Here is a 21,881-nt window from a genome sequence, read left to right on the forward strand (position 1 = left end):
TCATGCCGCAATGAAAATGTCACACCAGGCTTACAAATCAGAAGAAGTGCAGCAGGTAGGAGGCGGACTGCAGGGCTTCTAACATGGAATAAGGACGTGGCCGCTGGATTCAAGGGACTTTTTCAAATACATTTGTTCATCTTTACCATGTATACTAAAAAGTCTATTAATGAGGGTACTGAGCACAAAATTCTGCTGCTGTCCCTTTCGGGGTCAGACTTTTGCACATTTTTTTCTTTAGACAGTGCTGCTGTGTACTGAAGTGTCAGACTTTCCTGTAGTATCAGGCCTTCCTGAAGTATCAGACTTTCCTAGAGTATCAGACTTTCCTAGAGTATCAGATCTTCCTAGAGTATCAGACCTTACTGGAGTATCAGACCTTCCTGAAGTATCAGACTTTCCTGTAGTATCAGGCCTTCCTGAAGTATCAGGCCTTCCTGAAGTATCAGACCTTCCTGAAGTATCAGACCTTCCTGGAACATCAGACCTTCCTAGAGTATCAGACCTTCCTGGAGTATCAGACCTTCCTGGAGTATCAGACGTTCCTAGAGTATCAGACTTTCCTAGAGTATCAGACCTTCCTAGAGTATCAGACCTTCCTGAAGTATCAGACTTTCCTGTAGTATCAGGCCTTCCTGAAGTATCAGACCTTCCTGGAGTATCAGACCTTCCTGTAGTAGCAGACCTTCCTGGTGTATCAGACCTTCCTGGAGTATCAGACCTTCCTGGAGTATCAGACCTTCCTGAAGTATCAGACTTTCCTGTAGTATCAGGCCTTCCTGAAGTATCAGACCTTCCTGGAGTATCAGACCTTCCTGTAGTAGCAGACCTTCCTGGTGTATCAGACCTTCCTGGAGTATCAGACCTTCCTGGAGTTCAGACCTTCCTAGAGTATCAGACTTTCCTAGAGTATCAGACCTTCCTAGAGTATCAGACCTTCCTGAAGTATCAGACCTTCCTGGAGTATCAGACCTTCCTGTAGTAGCAGACCTTCCTGGTGTTTCAGACCTTCCTGGAGTATCAGACTTTCCTGTAGTATCAGGCCTTCCTGGCGTATCAGACCTTCCTGAAGTACCAGACTTTCCTGGAGTAACAGACTTTCCTGGAGTAGCAGACCTTCCTGGCGTATCAGACCTTCCTGGCATATCAGACCTTCCTGGAGTATCAGACCTTCCTGGAGTATCAGACTTTCCTGGAGTATCAGACTTTCCTGGAATATCAGACCTTCCTGGAGTATCAGACCTTCCTGGAGTATCAGACTTTCCTAGAGTATCAGACCTTCCTAGAGTATCAGACCTTCCTGAAGTATCAGACTTTCCTGTAGTATCAGGCCTTCCTGAAGTATCAGACCTTCCTGGAGTATCAGACCTTCCTGTAGTAGCAGACCTTCCTGGTGTATCAGACCTTCCTGGAGTATCAGACCTTCCTGGAGTATCAGACCTTCCTAGAGTATCAGACTTTCCCAGAGTATCAGACCTTCCTAGAGTATCAGACCTTCCTGAAGTATCAGACTTTCCTTTAGTATCAGGCCTTCCTGAAGTATCAGACCTTCCTGGAGTATCAGACCTTCCTGTAGTAGCAGACCTTCCTGGTGTATCAGACCTTCCTGGAGTATCAGACCTTCCTGGAGTTCAGACCTTCCTAGAGTATCAGACTTTCCTAGAGTATCAGACCTTCCTAGAGTATCAGACCTTCCTGAAGTATCAGACCTTCCTGGAGTATCAGACCTTCCTGTAGTAGCAGACCTTCCTGGTGTTTCAGACCTTCCTGGATTATCAGACTTTCCTGGCATATCAGACCTTCCTGGCGTACCAGACCTTCCTGAAGTACCAGACTTTCCTGGAGTAACAGACTTTCCTGGAGTAGCAGACCTTCCTGGCGTATCAGACCTTCCTGGCATATCAGACCTTCCTGGAGTATCAGACCTTCCTGGCGTATCAGACCTTCCTGGCGTATCAGACCTTCCTGGAGTATCAGACCTTCTTGGAGTATCAGACTTTCCTGGAGTATCAGACTTTCCTGGAATATCAGACCTTCCTGGAGTATCAGACCTTCCTGGAGTATCAGACTTTCCTGGAATATCAGACCTTCCTGGCGTATCAGACCTTCCTGGCGTATCAGACCTTCCCGGCGTATCAGACCTTCCTGGCGTATCAGACCTTCTTGGCGTATCAGACTTCCTGGTGTATCAGACCTTCCTGGAGTATCAGACCTTCCTGGCGTTTCAGACCTTCCTGGCGTATCAGACCTTCCTGGCGTATCAGACCTTCTTGGCGTATCAGACCTTCCTGGAGTATCAGACCTTCCTGGCGTTTCAGACCTTCCTGGAGAATCAGACCTTTCTGGAGTATCAGACTTTCCTGGAGTATTAGACCTTCCTAAAATAGACTTTCCTAGAATATCAAACTGTCTCTCCAGTTCTTGAGGTGCACAGTCTGCGTTCATTTATCTGTTCCTCCCATCAATGTAGTTCATGCACTGGAGAGGAGCATTTCCAGTAAGTTACAGTGAAGTGGCCATGTCCTGAATATTCATCCTGTAAGGTGGCGGTGCTGCCCTCCTTGCCCCTTCCCCTGCCTTTGGTAGCTATGGCACGTTTACAAGCGCTTTCAGCAGTCCAGTAGCACAATGATCCCTTTAATCTGGCCACAGGAATTTTTTATTTATTTATTTTACTCATTTATACAGCACCATTAATTCCACAGCGCTTTACAGACATTATTGGCACTGTCCCCGATGGGGCTCACAATGTAGAATTCCTATCAGTATGTCTTTGGAGTGTGGGAGGAAACCCACGCAAACACAGGGAGAACACGCAAAATCCTTGCAATTGTCCTTGGTGGGATTTGAACCCGGGACTCCAGCGCTGCAAGTGCTTACCACTGAGCCACTGTGCTGCCATTCGATAGCTGCTGGATGTTGTATCCAAAGAATAGGTGGATAAGTGTTGTTGGTATCATGACACTGCTCCTCTCTGGCGGATAGAAAGGATCAGACAGGTTAAACCCAAGCTGTCCATTCCCCAGGAGCGCAGTCCTCATTTTCAGTAGACTGCCCAGATCCACTGCGCATGGCCATCGCTACATCACAGATCAATTCTAGCTGCAGTATCCCAAAATGGCCACTATACCGTGTCTCTGTGTACTGTGGACATCCGGCCACCGCAGGAGCAACAAGTATTGGAGTGGTGGGAAATCGCCCGGAGTCGGACCTCCACCGATCTGAAATTGATAACATAATATCCTATTGCTGATTAATATCTTGTCCTGGAAAACCACTTAAAAGGAAATGTGTCACCAGGAAATGACTTTTGGTCAAAATCAGAGACTATCCCACCACCCAGGTAAAACTGTTGGGATTAGCCGGAGCCATGAAATATTCATCCGTGGAGTTTTCCTCTGGATGGTTCATGCTCAGAGCTGCAGCTTATATCATGGAGGGAAGTTCTTACCATGATTCATGCAGGTTACAAATAAATATAGAGTTTTAATCACATAATATTCTGCCTCTTAATAAGGCGCCATCCATCGAGCTGCTCTCTCCGCCATACATCACCCCACAATAGGAGCAGATATTGCCGGCACAATCTTCTCATGGCAGCTCGCTCTGATCCATCCCCAGACTATTGATCACCCGGCATGAAGTTCTTCATTGCAGTCTCACTAAATACATTTCTTTCAGCTTGGTAACAAATGGTTTATGAGGGAGAAATGATCCTTTATGATAAAAAATAGAATGTAGAAAGGGCATGTGTAATTACATTTCTGAGCGCTCTCAATGCGATAACAATGTTGTGTAACATTAATGTGATTGTAAATGAGCGCCGCCATCGAAATGGAATAATTTATTACGAATGCAAAGAAAGAGAGTGATGGATCTTTAGTGCAATTAAATATTGATGAGCCGCGTTCTTATCATTGCTATTGTATGGTGAAGGAGAAGCAATGCATCAGGGGTTATAAGGTCGCTCCTCAATCTACGACTAGAGGTCGGTCGTGCTCCTCACATTGTGACCGTATCCATCATGTCAAGGCTCATCTCTGCGGGGAGAAAGATGGAGACAATACTTTGTATTCAGAAGATGCATTATCAGGTGTACAGGTTGTATACAAAGCAAGGGCGGACATACCAATGGTGCAACCGGTGAGCCGCACAGGGGCCCAAGAGGTCAGGGGCCACTCCGCCTCTAAAACAGGTGGAAATGTGCATTCTAATGATGGATTGCAAAGGGTCCATATGGTGTTCTTACACGGGGGTCTCCTCTGTCCGTGTCCGCTCCTGAGATGAAGGGAGGCGACTGCATTTTTTTCAGGCCTCGATCTGCAGGGGCAAAAAAAATCCCGAAAACCTGCACATTTCAAGTGTCTTTAAACACACGGTGGGCATTACATTAAAGATTTTCTGCAGAGACACAAAAAAAAAGCAACAGAAAAAAAATGTATTGCTGCTGTAATTGTAAAGTCACTAAAAGAAAGGAGCAGAACTTTGACTTTAGCTCTTTTTGGAGTAAAACGGATGTTGAGCTGTGTGCTTCTACGCCTCCATTTTTGAAGTTTGGTGGGGCCTTGGCGCCCAGACCGCCCAGTCATTAAAACCACTTTTCTATCCCTACGACACGTCACAGTTTTTATAAAGTGATAAATGAGAGATTTCTATTACTATTAATATAAATCCGCCATTGTTTAGCGTTCCTGCGGTACTACCGACTTGGCTGACAATTTGTTTCCATAATTTTATAGTAAAAACTTGTTCTGAAACTGTTAAAGAGGTTCTGCAGCGACGTACTTATATGGCCCATGCCCCATCTGCAGGCAGGGTGTCCTCTTCTATTGCACACTACCTGCCAATGGTGCGCTGGTCTCTTAGGCGCGCTGGTTGTAACGTTATTGGCACCGATGCAGTAGTGGGACTCTCCGGATGTCGCAAAATGACCCCTTTAAGGAGCGACAGCAGAGTATATCAGAACGCTCCATCATATCTTACTTACATGGGACTCGTTGGGCGAGACATTCCTTGCCACATCCAGGCCCAACACCACAAAAACAAGAAACTCTTTTTCCTGCAGCCCAGTGCCCCACCACAACCTCCCAGCCCCATTATCATTATAGATTCTGAAGGAGTCTTCACCAGACTTACAATCCTCCTGGGGAACATAGCAATACCGCGCTGCAGTTTCTCTTGAGATTTAAAACCCTCTGAATTCGTCAATGAAAATATTCCATTTTTTAAGAAGTAGACGTAAATGTAAAAGTGTTTCTTTCCAGCGCTGCGGATGAAGTGTTTCTCCTTCCGATAATAATACTTCCATTCCCTGAAATTCTACTACTTATCTTTCTCAAAAAATGTCCCCCTGGTCCTACTTCAAGTCGTATGTGATTGGCTCCTGGAGCTGAATGCATCTTTCCATTCCAGCCGAGTCTGGAGCCGAGTTATTTTCTCTATTCCCTCAAAAGTCATAACTGTTGTTATCAAAACTCAGAGTGAATGTCAGAATCCCGGGATAAATATAATATATGCCATAAATAAATATATACAGTATACACACAAACATTCCAGGGTCATTAAATGCTATACCAGAAGGAATGCCACTCATCCCAAAGCCATGAAGGTGAAATATAGGTATTGTAGATATTATGAGGAGCGGGAGATAGAACGACAAAACCTAATATTCTCTGTATAGAAATAGAAAAAACAATTAGTGAACTTAAAGCTGCAACATTGTAGTAACATATCCAAAATAGTTCCCCTACAAAATCCATAAGCTTATATATTATTTTTATTTTGTAAGTATGCTCTTCTCAATAGTAACCATGGGTTATATATACCGTAACTTAAAGTGACAGAAGAGTGAGTGCAGCTCTGGAGTATAATACAGGATGCAGCTCAGGATCAGTAATGTAATGTATGTACACAGTGACTCCACTAGTAGAATAGTGAGCGCAGCTCTGGGGTATAATACAGGATGTAACTCAGGATCAGTAATGTAATGTATGTACACAGTGACTGCACCAGCAGAATAGTGAGTGCAGCTCTGGAGTATAATACAGGAGGTAACACAGGATCAGTACTGTAATGTATGTACACAGTGACTGCACCAGCAGAATAGTGAGTGCAGCTCTGGAGTATAATACAGGAGGTAACACAGGATCAGTACTGTAATGTATGTACACAGTGACTGCACCAGCAGAATAGTGAGTGCAGCTCTGGAGTATAATACAGGATGTAACTCAGGATTAGTAATGTATGTACACAGTAACTGCACCAGCAGAATAGTGAGTGCAGCTCTGGAGTATAATACAGGATGTAACTCAGGATCAGTAATGTAATGTATGCACACAGTGACTGCACCAGCAGAATAGTGAGTGCAGCTCTGGAGTATAATACAGGATGTAACTCAGGTTCAGTAATGTAATGTATGTACACAGTGACTGCACCAGCAGAATAGTGAGTGCAGCTCTGGGGTATAATACAGGATGTAACTCAGGATCAGTAATGTAATGTATGCATACAGTGACTGCACCAGCAGAATAGTGAGTGCAGCTCTGGAGTATAATACAGGATGTAACTCATGTTCAGTAATGTAATGTATGTACACAGTGACTGCACCAGCAGAATAGTGAGTGCAGCTCTGGGGTATAATACAGGATGTAACTCAGGATCAGTAATGTAATGTATGTATACAGTGACTGCACCAGCAGAATAGTGAGTGCAGCTCTGGAGTATAATACAGGATGTAACTCAGGATCAGTAATGTAATGTATGTACACAGTGACTGCACCAGCAGAATAGTGATTGCAGCTCTGTGATATAATACAGGATGTAACTCAGAATCAGTAATGTAATGTATGTACACAGTGACTGCACCAGCAGAATAGTGAGTTCAGCTCTGGAGTATAACACTGGATATAACTCAGGAACAGAACAGGATAAGTAATGTAATGAATGAAAAGTAATTGATGTCTAAATGCTACTAATCAGTGTTTTAGATCCTAGGATATTGGAGGAATCTGTGTGCTTAGACTGCTATATTTTCGTTTTTTAGACAATGGACTGCTGAAACTGATTCAGTGTCACTTTAAATATTGTGTCACTGTTTGTTGAAAGTCTTATGGCAGACATGACCGCCAGCTATTTACTCACTACTGCTTACCTTACCATTGACTTAAACATTCCCCTTTGATAAAACAAGCTTTTTATTTCTTGCTTTGCTTTCCCTTCACTAGCTTATTTTGTTGCATCTTTTGGATATTCTGAGGGATGAAATCTCTGACTGATAAAGCAGATTTCCATAGGGTCAGAGGTGCAAAATTCAGCAAGGTGTGTATTGTGGCTTGGGCTTTCAGGATGATTGCTGGAGTCTATTACTAATGCTGAGCCCTGTCCGGTGACATTATAATGACATCACAGACTATGAGGAACACGAGCAGCCGGCAGAATCGTGCACTGAAGCCAAAGCCAGGAAACCATTGAAATGTAGCATTCAGAGCACGGTCAGGAGCAGTGGAGAGCATCGGCAAGAGGGGGCAGAGTGGGACTGTGGCTGCAAGGTAAATGTGATTAATGTCTTGTGAAAAATGACTAACAGGCGGCGGGAATAAGGGGCTGCGGAAACAGAGCTTTGTATTCATAGTGATCAAATTCTCAATGAAAAGATCAAGTGTCAGCAGCGCTCCGGACTGATATTTCCAGATAATGGGAGTTAGGGCATGTTTCCACGGTCACGAAACGCTGCGTGTTTGACGCTGCATACAGCCACAGCGTCAAACACGCAGCGTCCAGATGTTACAGCATAGTGGAGGGGATTTCATGAAATCCCATCTCCGCTATGCGTTAAAAGACGCAGGCAGCAGACCCGCGTAAACGGACATGCGGCGTAAATTTACCATAGACTATCATTAGATGCAGTAAAACCGCATCTAATGATTAGTCACAAGCGTACTAACTGCGTAAACGCAGCTTACTACGCATGTGTACTAATTTAAATAAGGTCTTACCTCCTCCCACCACCGGAAGTCCCCGTCCACTGCAGCTCTCGTGATAACTTAGCTTACTGCCGTGTTAACGCGAGAACTGCCATGCACGTGACCGGGGGTTATCTCCGGTCACTAGGCTAGTTCTAACGGTCAGCTGACCGTGAGAACTACAGTGTAGGTGACCGCCGGAGATATCTGGCGGTCATCTACAAGCTCTGCTATTTCTGGATGTCATGCATCCAGATGTAGCAGAGCTGGACTCGTCGTGGGACAATCGTTATTAAGGACTACGTCAGACAGGAAGTATTTATGTTTGTTTATTTTATTTTTTCAGGAGATTGAGGGCTTCGGGGAATTAGGTGTATAATAAAATGGCAAAACTATGTGGTATTTTATTTCACTAAAATACTTTTTTCTGATTGTGTCTTTCTTTAACCCTTTACATACTATAGGATTAGTAATGGATTGGCGTCTTATTGATGCCTCTCCATTACTAACTGGGCTTGATGTCACCTTACAATCAAAGGTGACATTAACCCCTTATTACCCCATATGCCACCGCTACAGGGCAGTGGGAAGAGAGAGGCTAAGTGCCAGAATTGGCGAATCTTAAAGATGCGCCATTTCTGGGGCAGCTGTGTGCTGGTGTTTGTATTCCGGGGGGGGGGCGATAACCATGGCCCCTTCCTAGGCTATGAATATCAGCCCGCAGCTGTCTGCATAGCCTTTCTGGCTATTAAATATAGGGGGACACAACGTAATTTTTTTGGATGGGTGCCCCTATTTTAATAGCCAGTAAAGGCTGTGCAGACAGCTGCGGGCTCATATTCATAGCCTGGGAAGATCCATGGGTATAATCCCTTCCCAGGCTATAAACATCGGCCCCCAGTCACTGGCTTTCCCTCTCTGGCGCAGAAAATTGCGCTGGAGCCCACGCCATTTCTTTTTAAAATTATTTATTTTTTTTAAAAAAAGGAAAGGACATTGCATATTAGGCCGGGGTCAGACATGCGAGAAGCTCGCATGAGTCTCGCACCTCAGTACCCATCACTGCACTCAGGACTGGAGCGTTCAGCTGCATAGAAATACATGCAGCCGCACAATCCGGTCCCGAGTGCCATCTATCTATCCCATATCTATCTATCTATCTGTCTAAAGTACACCTTTCCAGCACTCCTCCAACATGTGCCTTCTCTGAACGTCTCCACACTAGCGCCTAATCTGAAGTACTTGTAGTTGCGTATTAAACTCAAGTTCCTCCTTCTTGATGTTAATTAGAACTCTACTTGTATGGCAGACAGCTGTAGCCTGCTTCGGGGACTCCTTGCTATCATGTCCCGGCTCACCCACGTTGCTGTTTTGCTCCCAAGTCTTAGTTGGGAATAAAGTGGTGACGACTTCTATTCCTCCAGTTTCTGCTGCGGGAACATCAGTATCCATACAACCTCGGGGACCGGACCCCGGTCATGCGCTTCAAACTTGAGGAAGGGCTCTGCTCTGACCCTAGTCCTTAGTTCTCTTCTCCTTACGTTCCGTACTAAACTTTCTTCCCTCTGAAGAATCAGGCTTTCTATGGCTCTTTCTTGTGTCAGCAGCTCCAGGTCACAGGAGTCTGCTGCAGCACCTCCTTCTCCCCATCCCTCTCAGGGGATCTTCTCTCACAGACTGACCTTTTCCTAATATTCTCCCGCTCTCTTGTGCAGCCTATACTCCACCCGCCTCCCAGCACTCTTCGTGTTCCAAGCAGGGAGCCACCAAGGTTGCTCTGCTACACTACTATGTTGTGTGTGGGATGTGAGTGTTGGAGTGTGGTCAGGTGTCTCCACCTTACCTGGATAGTGGGGTACCACACCTCAGGAAAAGGTGCAGTACCTCTGTGGTGACTGAACCCTCAGGGGCGCCACATTAATACCACCACTCCAGCACAGCAATAGAAAAGAACAGTGAAGTGCTGGTTACAGCTGTTAAATGATGATGAAAAGTCTGAACACAGCAAGGAGTTTTTATGAAGAAAGTCCAAAAAATCCAAGCTGGAGAACCATCAGGAAAGGACTGCAGACTGTGACTACCCGGTAACCATGGAGACACATCGGCCTCCTGTGAGCTCCAGGGCAAAATTGGCAGAGTATTGATATTTAGGGAGGAATACAGATACCGTAAGTGTTAATTACAAAAGACATTGGGGCTGAGGAAGAGCTGCGCTCACATAACTATCAGAGTTTGGAGCAGACGGCTTCCATTGATATTCCTTCTTCCTTACACTTAGGCGAGGCTGCTCAGCAAACATGGCTGACAATTGAACATGTAGTGAGTTGTCTTTGGTCTCTTACGAGCAGGGAGTGTTAATGGCCCTATGATCTTGTGAGAACCCGGCACAGATGAGAAAAGCGTTCATGTGAATAAGCCCCGACCTCGTCTGTCACCTTAGGCAACTGACGAGGGTGTGTACCAGGAGGAGGTCTTACATGTGGGGGTCCCGTCATACAAGATCTATAGTTCGGGGTACATACATGATTTACGGCTAAATATAGCTCAATACAGATTCTGGCAGTGATAAAAAGTTCCTTTGGAGTGAGATGGAGTGAGGACGCATTATTGAGAAAGGATAAAGTAATGGCGGCAAAGTCCTATCCCAAATGTTTTATGGCTTTTCTCTCGATTGCTGGAGAAAACCTGTCAGGGCAGAAGTTCACGGAATGAGACTGATGAATCTTAGCGGACCCCAAGAGGAAGAATAAATTCAGACCATGGGAGATAATCGCCATTATTCACCTGTCAGAAGAGCACCCCCAAAAAAACAGATGATCCCACATGAAGAGACATTGATAGTCCTGACAAATGGCGCCTGGGATGCGTTACTCATTGCTCAGATGGAATGAAGCTTCATTCCAAGCTATGAATCTTCCTATACGACGGCTGCAAGATGAGGAGCCTTAAAATTATGTACGCCGGCATACACTGCCATGAGTGGATCTGACTGACTTGTATTTCAGCACTCGGTGGATTCTCATCTCATCAGGAGACTTGGTGGCCATAAAGCAAATAATACACAGGGAAGAGGCGATGAGACGGTGGCAGTATAGAGGGAGACCTCAGAGACCACCGCTCAAAACTGATTTACCCCATAGCGGACACATTTTCCTTTGGTTTAAGGTAGGAAAATTATACATATGTACTGTATACAGTGCCATGCGAAATGATTCGGCCCCCTGGAACTTTTCAACCTTTTCCCACATATCATGCTTCAAACATAAAGATACCAAATGTAAATTTTTGGTGAAGAATCAACAACAAGTGGAACACAATTGTGAAGTTGAACGAAATTTATTGGTTATTTTAAATATTTGTGAAAATTCAAAAACTGAAAAGTGGGGAGTGCAATATTATTCGGTCCCTTTAACTTAATACTTTGTTGCGCCACCTTTTGCTGCGATTACTGCTGCAAGTTGCTTGGGGTATGTCTCTATCAGTTTTGTACATCGAGAGACTGAAATGTCTTGCCCATTCTTCCTTGGCAAACAGCTCAAGCTCAGTGAAGTTTGATGGAGGTCGTTTGTGAACAGCAGTTTTCAACTCTTCAACTCTTTCCACAGCTTCTCGATTGGATTCAGGTCTGGACTTTGACTTTGCCATTCTAACACCTGGATACGTTTATTTGTGAACCATTCCATTGTAGATTTTTCTTTATGTTTGGGATCATTGCCTTGTTGGAAGACAAATCTCTGTCCCAGTCTCAGGTCTTTTGCAGACTCCAACAGGTTTTCTTCAAGAATGGTCCTGTATTTGGCTCCATCCATCTTCCCATCAATTTTAACCATCTTCCCTGTCCCTTGTGAAGAAAAGCAGGCCCAAACCATGATGCTGCCACCACCATGTTTAACAGTGGGGATGGTGTGTTCAGGGTGATGAGCTGTGTTGCCTTTACACCAAACATATCGTTTGGCATTGTTGCCAAAAAGTTCAATTTTGGTTTCATCTGACCAGAGCACCTTCTTCCACATGTTTGGTGTGTCTCCCAGGTGGCTTGTTGCAAACTTTAAATGACACTTTTTATGGATATCTTTGAGAAATGGCTTTCTTCTTGCCACTCTTCCATAAAGGCCAGATTTGTGTAGTGTACGACTGATTGTTGTCCTATGGACAGACTGTCCCACCTCAGCTGTAGATCTCTGCAGTTCATCCAGAGTGACCATGGACCTCTTGGCTGCATCTCTAATCAGTCTTCTCCTTGTTTGAGATGAAAGTTTAGAGGGACGGCCGGGTCTTGGTAGATTTGCAGTGGCATGATATTCCTTCCATTTCAATATGATCGCTTGCACAGTGCTCCTTGGGATGTTTAAAGTTTTGGAAATCATTTTGTAGCCAAATCCGGCTTTAAACTTCTCCACAACAGTATCATGGACCTGCCTGTTATGGTCCTTGGTCTTCATGATGCTCTCTGTGCTTCAAACAGAACCCTGAGACTGTTAAAGAGCAGGTGCATTTATACGAAGACTTGATTACACACAGGTGGATTATATTTATCATCATTAGTCATTTAGGACAACATTGGATCATTCAGAGATCCACAATGAACTTCTGGAGTGAGATTGCTGCACTGAAAGTAAAGGGGCCGAATAATATTGCACGCCCCACTTTTCAGTTTTTGAATTTCCACAAAAATTTTAAATAACCAATAAATTTCATTCAACTTCACAATTGTGTCCCACTTGTTGATTCTTCACCAAAAATTTACATTTGGTATCTTTATGTTTGAAGCATGATATGTGGGAAAAGGTTGAAAAGTTCCAGGGGGCCGAATACTTTCGCAAGGCACTGTATATATTATTTTCTTATATTTTAAAAATTACACAAAATTAAAATGGGCCAATGCAAAATTTTGGGCACCCTTGGAGATTTTTGTGCTCAGATTACTTTGACAAAGCGTTCAGACCTTAATCGGCCTTTTAGTATTTTGGCTTGTTCACTATTATTGTTAGGAAAGGCCACGTGATGCAAATTTCCAGCTATATAAACACCCAGCCTCCTCTAACCTTGTGCCGAAAACCAGCAGCCATGGGTTCTTCTAAGCAGCTGCCTAGCACTTGGAAAATGGTAGAGGCCCACAAAGCAGGAGAAGGCTATAAGAAGATAGCAAAGTGTTTCAAGTTGCCATTTCCTCAGTTCAAAATATAATTAAGAAATGAAAGTTACCAGGAACAGTAAAGGTCAAGATAAGGTCTGGAAGACCAAGCAAAATTTCAGTGAGAGCTTCTCGTAGGGTTGTTAGAGAGGCAAATCAGAACCCCTGCATGACTGCAAAAGACCTTCAGAAAGATTTAGCAGACTCTGGAGTTGTGGTACATTATTCTACTGTTCAGAGACACCTGCACAAATATGGCCTTCATGGAAGAGTCATCAGAAGAAAACCTCTCCTGAGTCCTCCCCTTAAAATTCAGCATCAAAAGTCTGCAAAAGAATATCTGAACAAGCCTGATGCATTTTGGAAACAAGTCCAGTGGACCGGTGAGGATAAAATAGAAATATTTGGCCACAATGATCAGATTTATCTGTGAAGAAAAAAGGGCACAGAATGTCAGGAATAGAACTTTTTGCCAGTCATTAAACATGGGGGTGGATCAATCATGCAGCCAATGGCACGGGAAACATTTCATGGGTAGAGGAAAAAATGGATTTAATGAAATTTCAACAAATTCTTGATGCAAACATAACACTATCTGTAAAAAAGCTGAAGGTGATAAGATAAAGAGGATGGCTTCTACAAATAGATAATGATCCTAAACACACGTCACAACCCACAATAGATGATCTCAAAGGGAGCAAGCTGAAGGTTTTACAATGGCCCTCACAGTGCCCTGATCTGAACATCATTGAAAATCTGTGTCAAGACCTCAAAACAGCAGAGGATGGAAGACGATCCAGGAATCTCACACAACTGGAGGAATATTCCCAGGTAGAAAGGAGCAAAATGTTTCAAACAAGAATTTAAAGACTCTTGTCTGGCTACAAAAAGCATTTACAAGATGTGACACTTGCAAAAAGGTGATCTACTAGGTACTAACCATTAATCGCATATATTCCAAGTAGAATACAGGTGCTAGACACTTTATAATTAGCATATATACACAATCCCTAGCACCGGAAATAAATTGCCGCAAGATAAAAGAGATTGTAGCTACATTTTAAAAAGTAATATTTATTAATTCAAAACGAGTAAAACTATACATAAGGAAAAGACACATCTGGTTAGATAAAGCATTAGAATCAATGTAAGTCCTTATGCTCAAAACAGTATGATAAAGGGTAATATATGGAAACACCCAAATAATTGTCCAAGGTAATCCCATATTAACAAGGGGCATCAGTGGTGCATGTGTGAAATATGAATAAAGAAAGAAAGCCCTATTATAGTAATTCTGAGAACCAATATCAGCAGCGGTGATCTATAACACCCAATGTATGTATTGCCTGAATCAGAGCAAATTGCAAGTATGTCACCTCAATAAAGTGCGCAGTGCAATAGTCAATATCAGACAGGCAGTTACTGCCTATATATGACAATAGTATCATAATAATAACATACTGAATATATGTATTGATAGCAAATACATTACCTCAAGAGTATATATGAAAATAGAATCATAATAACAGCATACTTAATATATATATATACTGTATATTATTACTACCGACAGGTACAATATCTCAAGAATGGTATAAAAGACCAGAGGGGAGAAGACTGAAGTGCTGTGCTTCCCAGACAAAACGCTGTTTCGCTCATGCTTCTTCTGGGGGCGTTTTCAGCACACAGAATAACATTGATTCTAATACTTGATTTGACCAGATGTGATTTAGCCTTTCTCTATTTTGGAAGTTGTTTTCTTTTTGTATAGTTTTATTGGTTTTTGACTTAAAGGGAACCTGTCACCTCCTTTTTCAGCTAAAAGCTGCAGCCACTGCCTTTCGGGGCTTATCTACAGCATTTTGTAATTCTGTAGATAAACCTCCGATCTAACTGAAAGATAAGAAAAACAAGTTTTAATATACTCACCCGGGGGCGGTCCGGTCCGATGGGTGTCTCAGGTCGAGGTCTGGCACCTCCCATCTTCATGCGATGTCGTCATCTTCCTTGCTTCGTGTCAAGTCTCATGCGGAGGCGTACTGATCTGCCCTGTTGAGGACAGCGCAAAGCACTGCAGTGCGCAGGCGCTGGGAAAGGTCAGAGAGGCTCAGCGCCATGTCAGGACAGAGACAATTGGGTCGCCCTCACACCCAGGGATGTTGGGTACTCGGTACTGGGCCCGATGAGCTTCAATGGGAGATGTCACGGCAGCTGGGACCCGGTCCGTGGCCCTGGGCGCCCAACGTAACAAAGGGGAAATGTTCAGTGTGAATAAGTCGTGACGCCACCTGTGGTGTTCGGCAATGAAGATGAAGATGTTAAGCAGACGCTGCAGACAGATCCTCTGGGACAGATGGTGTGGTGCAGCAATGATGTTGTAGCCCTCCACAGGCAGGGCTGTAGTCCCAGGGCAGAGTAGGTGAAGTGACACTTAGATGGAGTAGTGTCGGGCGCAGGGGATGTAGCAGTGCCGGGCAGGTTGACGAAGGAATAAGTGGAGGACACCAGGGCATGTAGTTCCAAAGCTTTACTCACGGTCTGTTGTGGTACAGGTGCCCGCATCCGTGCCGTGTCCTCCGGGTCAGGAGCTCAGCCAACTTCCAGGCAAGATGAAGTACTCCTTTCCAACACTCCGCCAACATATGTGCCTATTCTGAACGTCTCCCTTTTGCGCCTATAGTGAAGTACTCTCAGTACTTAGTTACACTGGAGTTCCTCCTGTCAGATGTTCCTATGAACTCTACTTGTACGGCAGACAGCTGTAGCCTGCTTCGGGGACTCCTTGCTACTAAGTCCGGCTCATTATCGTTGCTGTTGTGCCCCCAAGTCTGGTGTGGGAATAAAGCGATGACAACTTCTATTCCTCCGGTGTCTGTCGCAGGACCATTAGTATCCATACAACCTCGGGGACCGGACCCCGGCCTTGCGTTGTGAACTTGAGAAGGGTTCTGCTCCAACCCTAATCCTTAGTCCTCCTCTCCTTATGTTCCGTACTAATCCTTCTTTCTTATGGAGAGAGTCAGGCTTTCTATCAATGTTCCTTTCTTGTGCCAGCGGACCCAGATCACTGAGGTCGGCTGCAGCACTTCCTTCATCCATCCCACTCAGGGGATCTCCTCTCACAGACTGACCTCGTCAGACTCCTGTGACTACCTAACTAAATCCTATCCTCTTCCCGCTCTTTTAGCGCAAACTAAACTCCACCCACCTCCCAGCACGCTTCGTGTTCCAAGCAGGGAGCCACCAAAGGGTGCTTTGCTACACTACTATGTTGTGTGGGATGTGTGGCAGGTGTTGGAGTGTGGTCAGGTGTCTCCACCTTACCTGAATGGTGGGGTACCACACCTCAGGAGGAGGTGCAGTACCTCTGTGGCGACTGAACCCGCAGGGGCGCCACACAATCACACTTCAGGACAGAGACAGTCACACGTCGGGACAGAGACAGTCACACGTCAGGACAGAAACAATCACATATCAGTACAGAGACAGACACATCGTCAGGACAGAGACAGTCACACGTCAGGACAGAGACAGTCACATGTCAGGACATAGACAGTCACACGTCAAGACATAGACAGTCTCTGTGCACATTGTCTCTCCTGTGCTGTCCGCAGTTCATCTCTAGGTCACAGTGGCCGCTCTCCGCCTCGGATCAATACGATTGAGTCTTAGGAGGATATTTTATTGGGATCAGTTGTGTCTCTGACACCGGCAGCTCCGGGCTTTAGGATGAGCGGCCACCGCCGCCGCCGCACGATAATAAACGCTGAATCAAGGAGCCACAGCGCGGAGCCTTCCATGTACAGAACGTGGACTGGCGCAGAGTAATGGTCGCCCTTACTGTAATGTGCGCCTCAAAGACCGACTGCCTAATGCCTAACTACCTTAAAAAATGGCGTTCATTGCTAGAACAATTCATACAGAGCCACAGTGACCGCCAATCATTATCTTACACTAGCAATGAACAGTCTGATAGTAAACTAGTATGGTGGTCCCCGGGGCGGGGGAGTAATAGGGGATGTCTGATAGCTTAAGCCCCAGTATAGGAGCAGATCCCTCTGTGCATGTGGAAGAGTCGCCCAGTGACTGCCCCACTCCTCAGCCACTCCTGACTGCCAGGTGTAGCTCTCCGTCTAGTCACCAGAGGGCACTCGTCCTTCCCAGCGAGTGATGGGTCAGCTGCTGACGGAATACACTGCATATCCCCCACCATGATGGTGGACGGTTGTCGGCCATCTGCTGGGTCCATATGGATTAAATAAATTGCGACTAATGTATTTTCATTGCTATTTTCAAAGACCCACTTGTCGCATTGACTCTTTTACATAGCTGCAAGACAAACAGATAAGCCGCTTAGTGTAAAATTATCTATAGGATCCGTCTACGCGTGAAGTCAAGACTTGTGCCAATCTGGAGGCAGCAGACATATGCGCTTGTACTAAAGTAGGATGATAACACTGAGACAATTCCCCAGGGCAAACCCTGTAATATCCCGGGTGCAGCACGAATACACAACGTCGGGCTGCAGGCTCCCATCGTAGTAAACACCATAGAAATGCCATCAACTAAAAAGGCGCTCATCTCTGCATCCATACGGGGGGGTGAAGAAACACGAAGAACAGAACATTCAGGGGGCAAAACAAGAGCAGAAAGTCGCCACTTCTGACCTGGGGACACTTCTGACCCGGGGACACCTCTGACCAGGAGACACCTCTGACCCGGGGACACCCTGACCCGGAGACACCTCTGACCCGGGGACACCTCTGACCTCGAGACACCTCTGACCTGGGGACACCTCTAACCCAGTGACACTTCTGACCTGGAGACACCTCTGACCTGGAGACACTTCTGACCTGGAGACACTTCTGACCTGGAGACACCTCTGACCTCGGGACACCTCTGACCTGGGGACACTTTTGACCTGGTGACACCTCTGAACCGGGGACACTTCTGACCTAGTAGACACCTCTGACCCAGGGACACCTCTGACCCAGGGACAGTTCAGACCTGGAGACACCTCTGACCCAGGGACACGTCTGACCTGGGAACACCTCTGACCCGGTGACACTTCTGACCCAGGGACACCTCTGATCTGGGGACATCACTGACCAGGGGATACCTCTGACCCGGGGACACTTCTTACCTAGTAGACATCTCTGACCCGGGGACACCTCTGACCCAGGGACAGTTCAGACCTGGAGACACTTCTGACCCAGGGACACGTCTGACCTGAGGACACCTCTGACCCGGTGACACTTCTGACCCAGAGACACCTCTGACCTGGGGACATCACTGACCAGGGGATACCTCTGACCCAGGGACACTTCTGCTTAAACAACCACAAATGATTAATTGGACCCAGAAAAGGAGCAGGCATCGGCGCCCGGTCAGGAGTGATGGATCATGGACACCCCGGCACAAGGCTCAGGTGAACCCCAAACACCTCACTGGATGGGGGGCTAACAGCCACAGCTGAGTTTTCGGGGCTTCCCCCCACGCACAGACCCTTTCTTTGTGGCTTATCCGCACGGTGAGGAGCGATTTAAGCCCTTTGTTCACCCTCTTTGCTCCACATTTAAGCGTCTGCAGATCTACAGATATTTTTCGCGCGGCAGATTAAACAAAAAAAGACTGTAATTGTTTTAGTGATGAAAGAAAATATTCATCAAGAATTAATATAACAGCGGCAGTGAAGGGACCGTCTGCGCGAACCCGCGTGCAAGCGCGGCAGGGCCGTGAGGGAAGGAGGCTTAAGCCTGTAACAGGCCGGATAATGTGACTGCTGCTGATTCATGAACTGATGGAAAATCCGGTGTGTGGAGGCTCCCGGCAGCTCGTTGTCCCTGGTCACACGCCGCTCGAGCAAACATCGGGTCAAAGCCATAGACACCACAAAGAGATCCACTGAATCCTCAGCAATGTCCTGCACCCCGAGGCTGTCACCGGCTGCAGGCGTCCATGCACACAGCGCCACAGGAAGTCGCAGGTTTACCGTACGACACCCAATATCCACACTGCTGCACACAGAAACCTCTGCGAGAAGTCCAACCACAAACACATCTAGACTGTTCCAGCAATACATTGGATGACGATTGTGACGCGCCTTCTCCACACTCATTGTACCGCATGAAATCCGCAGCATAAGCCAACATAACACAGCTCCAAACAAAAACATCTACAGGACCCTGGTGCAGCAGCCACGGACCCACAACTATTGCTCTTCCCACCTCCTGCTACCGGCCAGCACCACTGGCACCTCTCCTCCTTCGTAGCTATGGCACAGTTAGGCCACGTTCACATGGTCAGCATTTGTTCAGTATTGAACATCAGTATTTGTAGCCAGGAGTGGGTGATAAATGCAGAAGTGGTGACGTGTTTCTATTATACCTTTCCTCTGATTGTTCCTCTCCTGGTTTTGTCAAATACTGACCAAATACTGATCGTGTGGATGTGGCCCAAATTTTATGGTGTGACACATGCATGATGCGGTGCCGGCAGGTAAGAGGAAGCTCGCTGGGCTCTGGCCTGGTGGCCATGGACTCCCGACTAAAGCCCTGCGCACCTCCTCCTTCTGCCAACACCTCTTCTCATTTGTAGCCATTGTGATGATGTTGTGCCGGCCCTTCTAGATGCCGGCAGGTGAGAAGAGGCTGGCTGCGCTCTGGCCTGGTGGCCATGGACTCATGACTTAAGCCCTACACATGTCCCCCTCCTGCTGGCATCCCCGGTGCCTCTTCTCATTTGTAGGCCTGGCGTGACGTCATCGTTATGGTGTGAAGCATGCATGATGCGGAGCCGAGCCTGACACTGGTACTGGTGAATTCTTGCCGGGGATAAAACACGCCCCAGCCTCCCAGACCGAACCCTCAAATAAAGCAAACTGACCACAGATTTCTCTTTGGAATAATTTTGGCCACAGCAGCCTTTTATTTATTTAAATAACAACAAAATAAAAGAACTCTCAATAAATAACATTCTCTTTAAACTAGCTGGGAGGAGTCCTTGAAGCTCCGAAAATCTGGTAAATACCAAATATGAAGTGAACAACCACCAAATTGTATTACCCCCAGCCGTTACCCCACTGGCTCGGGAGCACCATAACCACAAATATACCAATGTTCACTCCACCCATCCTGGGGGATTCGAGCACTTAGCCGACTTCCCCACCCCATTTCACCAGATCCAAAATAGGTTTGATTCCAAATGGAGGAAACCATTTTTAAACCAACTCCAAGGACTCCCCCCAACCACCAAAAGCCACCATGACCCGATACAGTAAACCCAAAAAACAGGGGAAAATAAAGGGCGGGCGGGCAGGCGGGACCGATTTCTACCAGGGAGAGCAGGAAATGGTAAGTCCCACCCCTCAACCCTGGCTTAAAAACGGCCCCCACAAAACCGCCCCCTAATCAATATCCCCTATCCTCACCCCCCATTGTCATGCCGGCCTCCGCCCACGCCTGGGTGGTGGAGAGGACCCGGCTCTTGCTCCGGCCTTCACTTTCTAGATGTCGGCAGGTAGGATGAGGCTCGCTGGGCTCTGGTCTGGTAGCAATAAGCTCCTGAGTCCTGACTAAAGCCCTGCACACCTCCCCCTCCTGCCAGCACCTCTTCTCATTTGTAGCCATTGTGATGATACTGTGTGGGCCCTTCTAGATGCTGGCAGGTAGGAGGAGGTTTGCTGGGCTCTCACCTGGTGGCCATGACCTCCCAATTAAAGCCCTGCGCACCTCCTCCTCCTGCCGGCACCTATTCTCATTTGTAGCCATTGTGGTGATGCTGTGTCGGCCCTTCTAGATGCCGGCAGGTAAGAGGAGGCTCCCTGGGCTCTGGCCTGGTGGCCATGGACTTCTGACGCGGTTACTGGACCACGGTCCTACAAATCTTGTTGCTCTTTTCTAGTCTAGACATAAAACGTGTACTTTTCCTACATAAGACACTAAGGTTGGAGAAGTTGTTCATCACCAGATACAAACAAGTGTCTGCTGCGGAGAATTCCCCAAATCCGTTTCCTACGTGCCGCCCGCTCTCCAGCCCCGTGTCTTACTTCTAATGCCACTTTACATGAAGTGCCCACATTATGTCCCCTAATGGGGTTGATTAGTTAAGTATGTATTATTGTTTTAACCGCTGTCTCCTAATGAATGTACCCAGGTCCCGCGTATTAGACGCCATTAATCCGGCTATAATCCATGCTTCGTTTACACTGTGCCTCCTCTCATTGGTCCTAAGCTTATTAATGCAAATGATTTTTGTCTGAACACGACTTTCTGATTACTGTAAGAAATAATTACCTTCCTGCCGCCCAGAAAGAGACTGTAACGTGGAGGGATTAATCATAGTCCATGGGCACAATCCCATCCACATTATATCTGATGCCGGCTGTGAAAGTGCCACATGGCAGGCAACCGTGACGTCCCTGACCTTGCTGCAAAACCGTCTCTGTAACCGATAGTATTACGCCTCTCTGACTGTAATAGTGCTCCCACAGAGGGGGAAAGGATTAGAATGCTTTAAATTGCAAGTCTTTCGAAAAGGAAAACTCTGAGAATATTTAAAGGGCTCCTCTGAGCTTCTGTACAGAAATCCCAGTGTGCTGAAAACTTCTGCAATTTTTAAGACACTTTACATTTCAATTCCTCCACATTTTTTAGTTCTCTTCTTATAGCCAGTGACCGGAAACTCTTAGGCCGGGGTCACTCTTGCGAGTGTGATGCAAGTAACTCACGCATCAATACGCGACAATTAGGACCGGAGTGTGCGGCTGCATAGAAATACATGCAGCT

At 46.2% G+C, this 21,881-nt stretch overlaps 1 protein-coding gene across 2 annotated transcripts in view; it reads right to left on the bottom strand.

Moving 5' to 3' along the window:
• The window catches only part of KIRREL3 (kirre like nephrin family adhesion molecule 3), an 851,964-nt gene that overhangs the window by 407,608 nt on the left and 422,475 nt on the right, over window positions 1–21,881 (bottom strand). The window lies entirely within an intron of this gene.

Source organism: Dendrobates tinctorius, unplaced genomic scaffold (genome assembly GCF_039654945.1).
Source record: "Dendrobates tinctorius isolate UK_male_01 unplaced genomic scaffold, ASM3965494v1 ptg000028l, whole genome shotgun sequence".
NCBI classification, from domain to species: domain Eukaryota; kingdom Metazoa; phylum Chordata; class Amphibia; order Anura; family Dendrobatidae; genus Dendrobates; species Dendrobates tinctorius.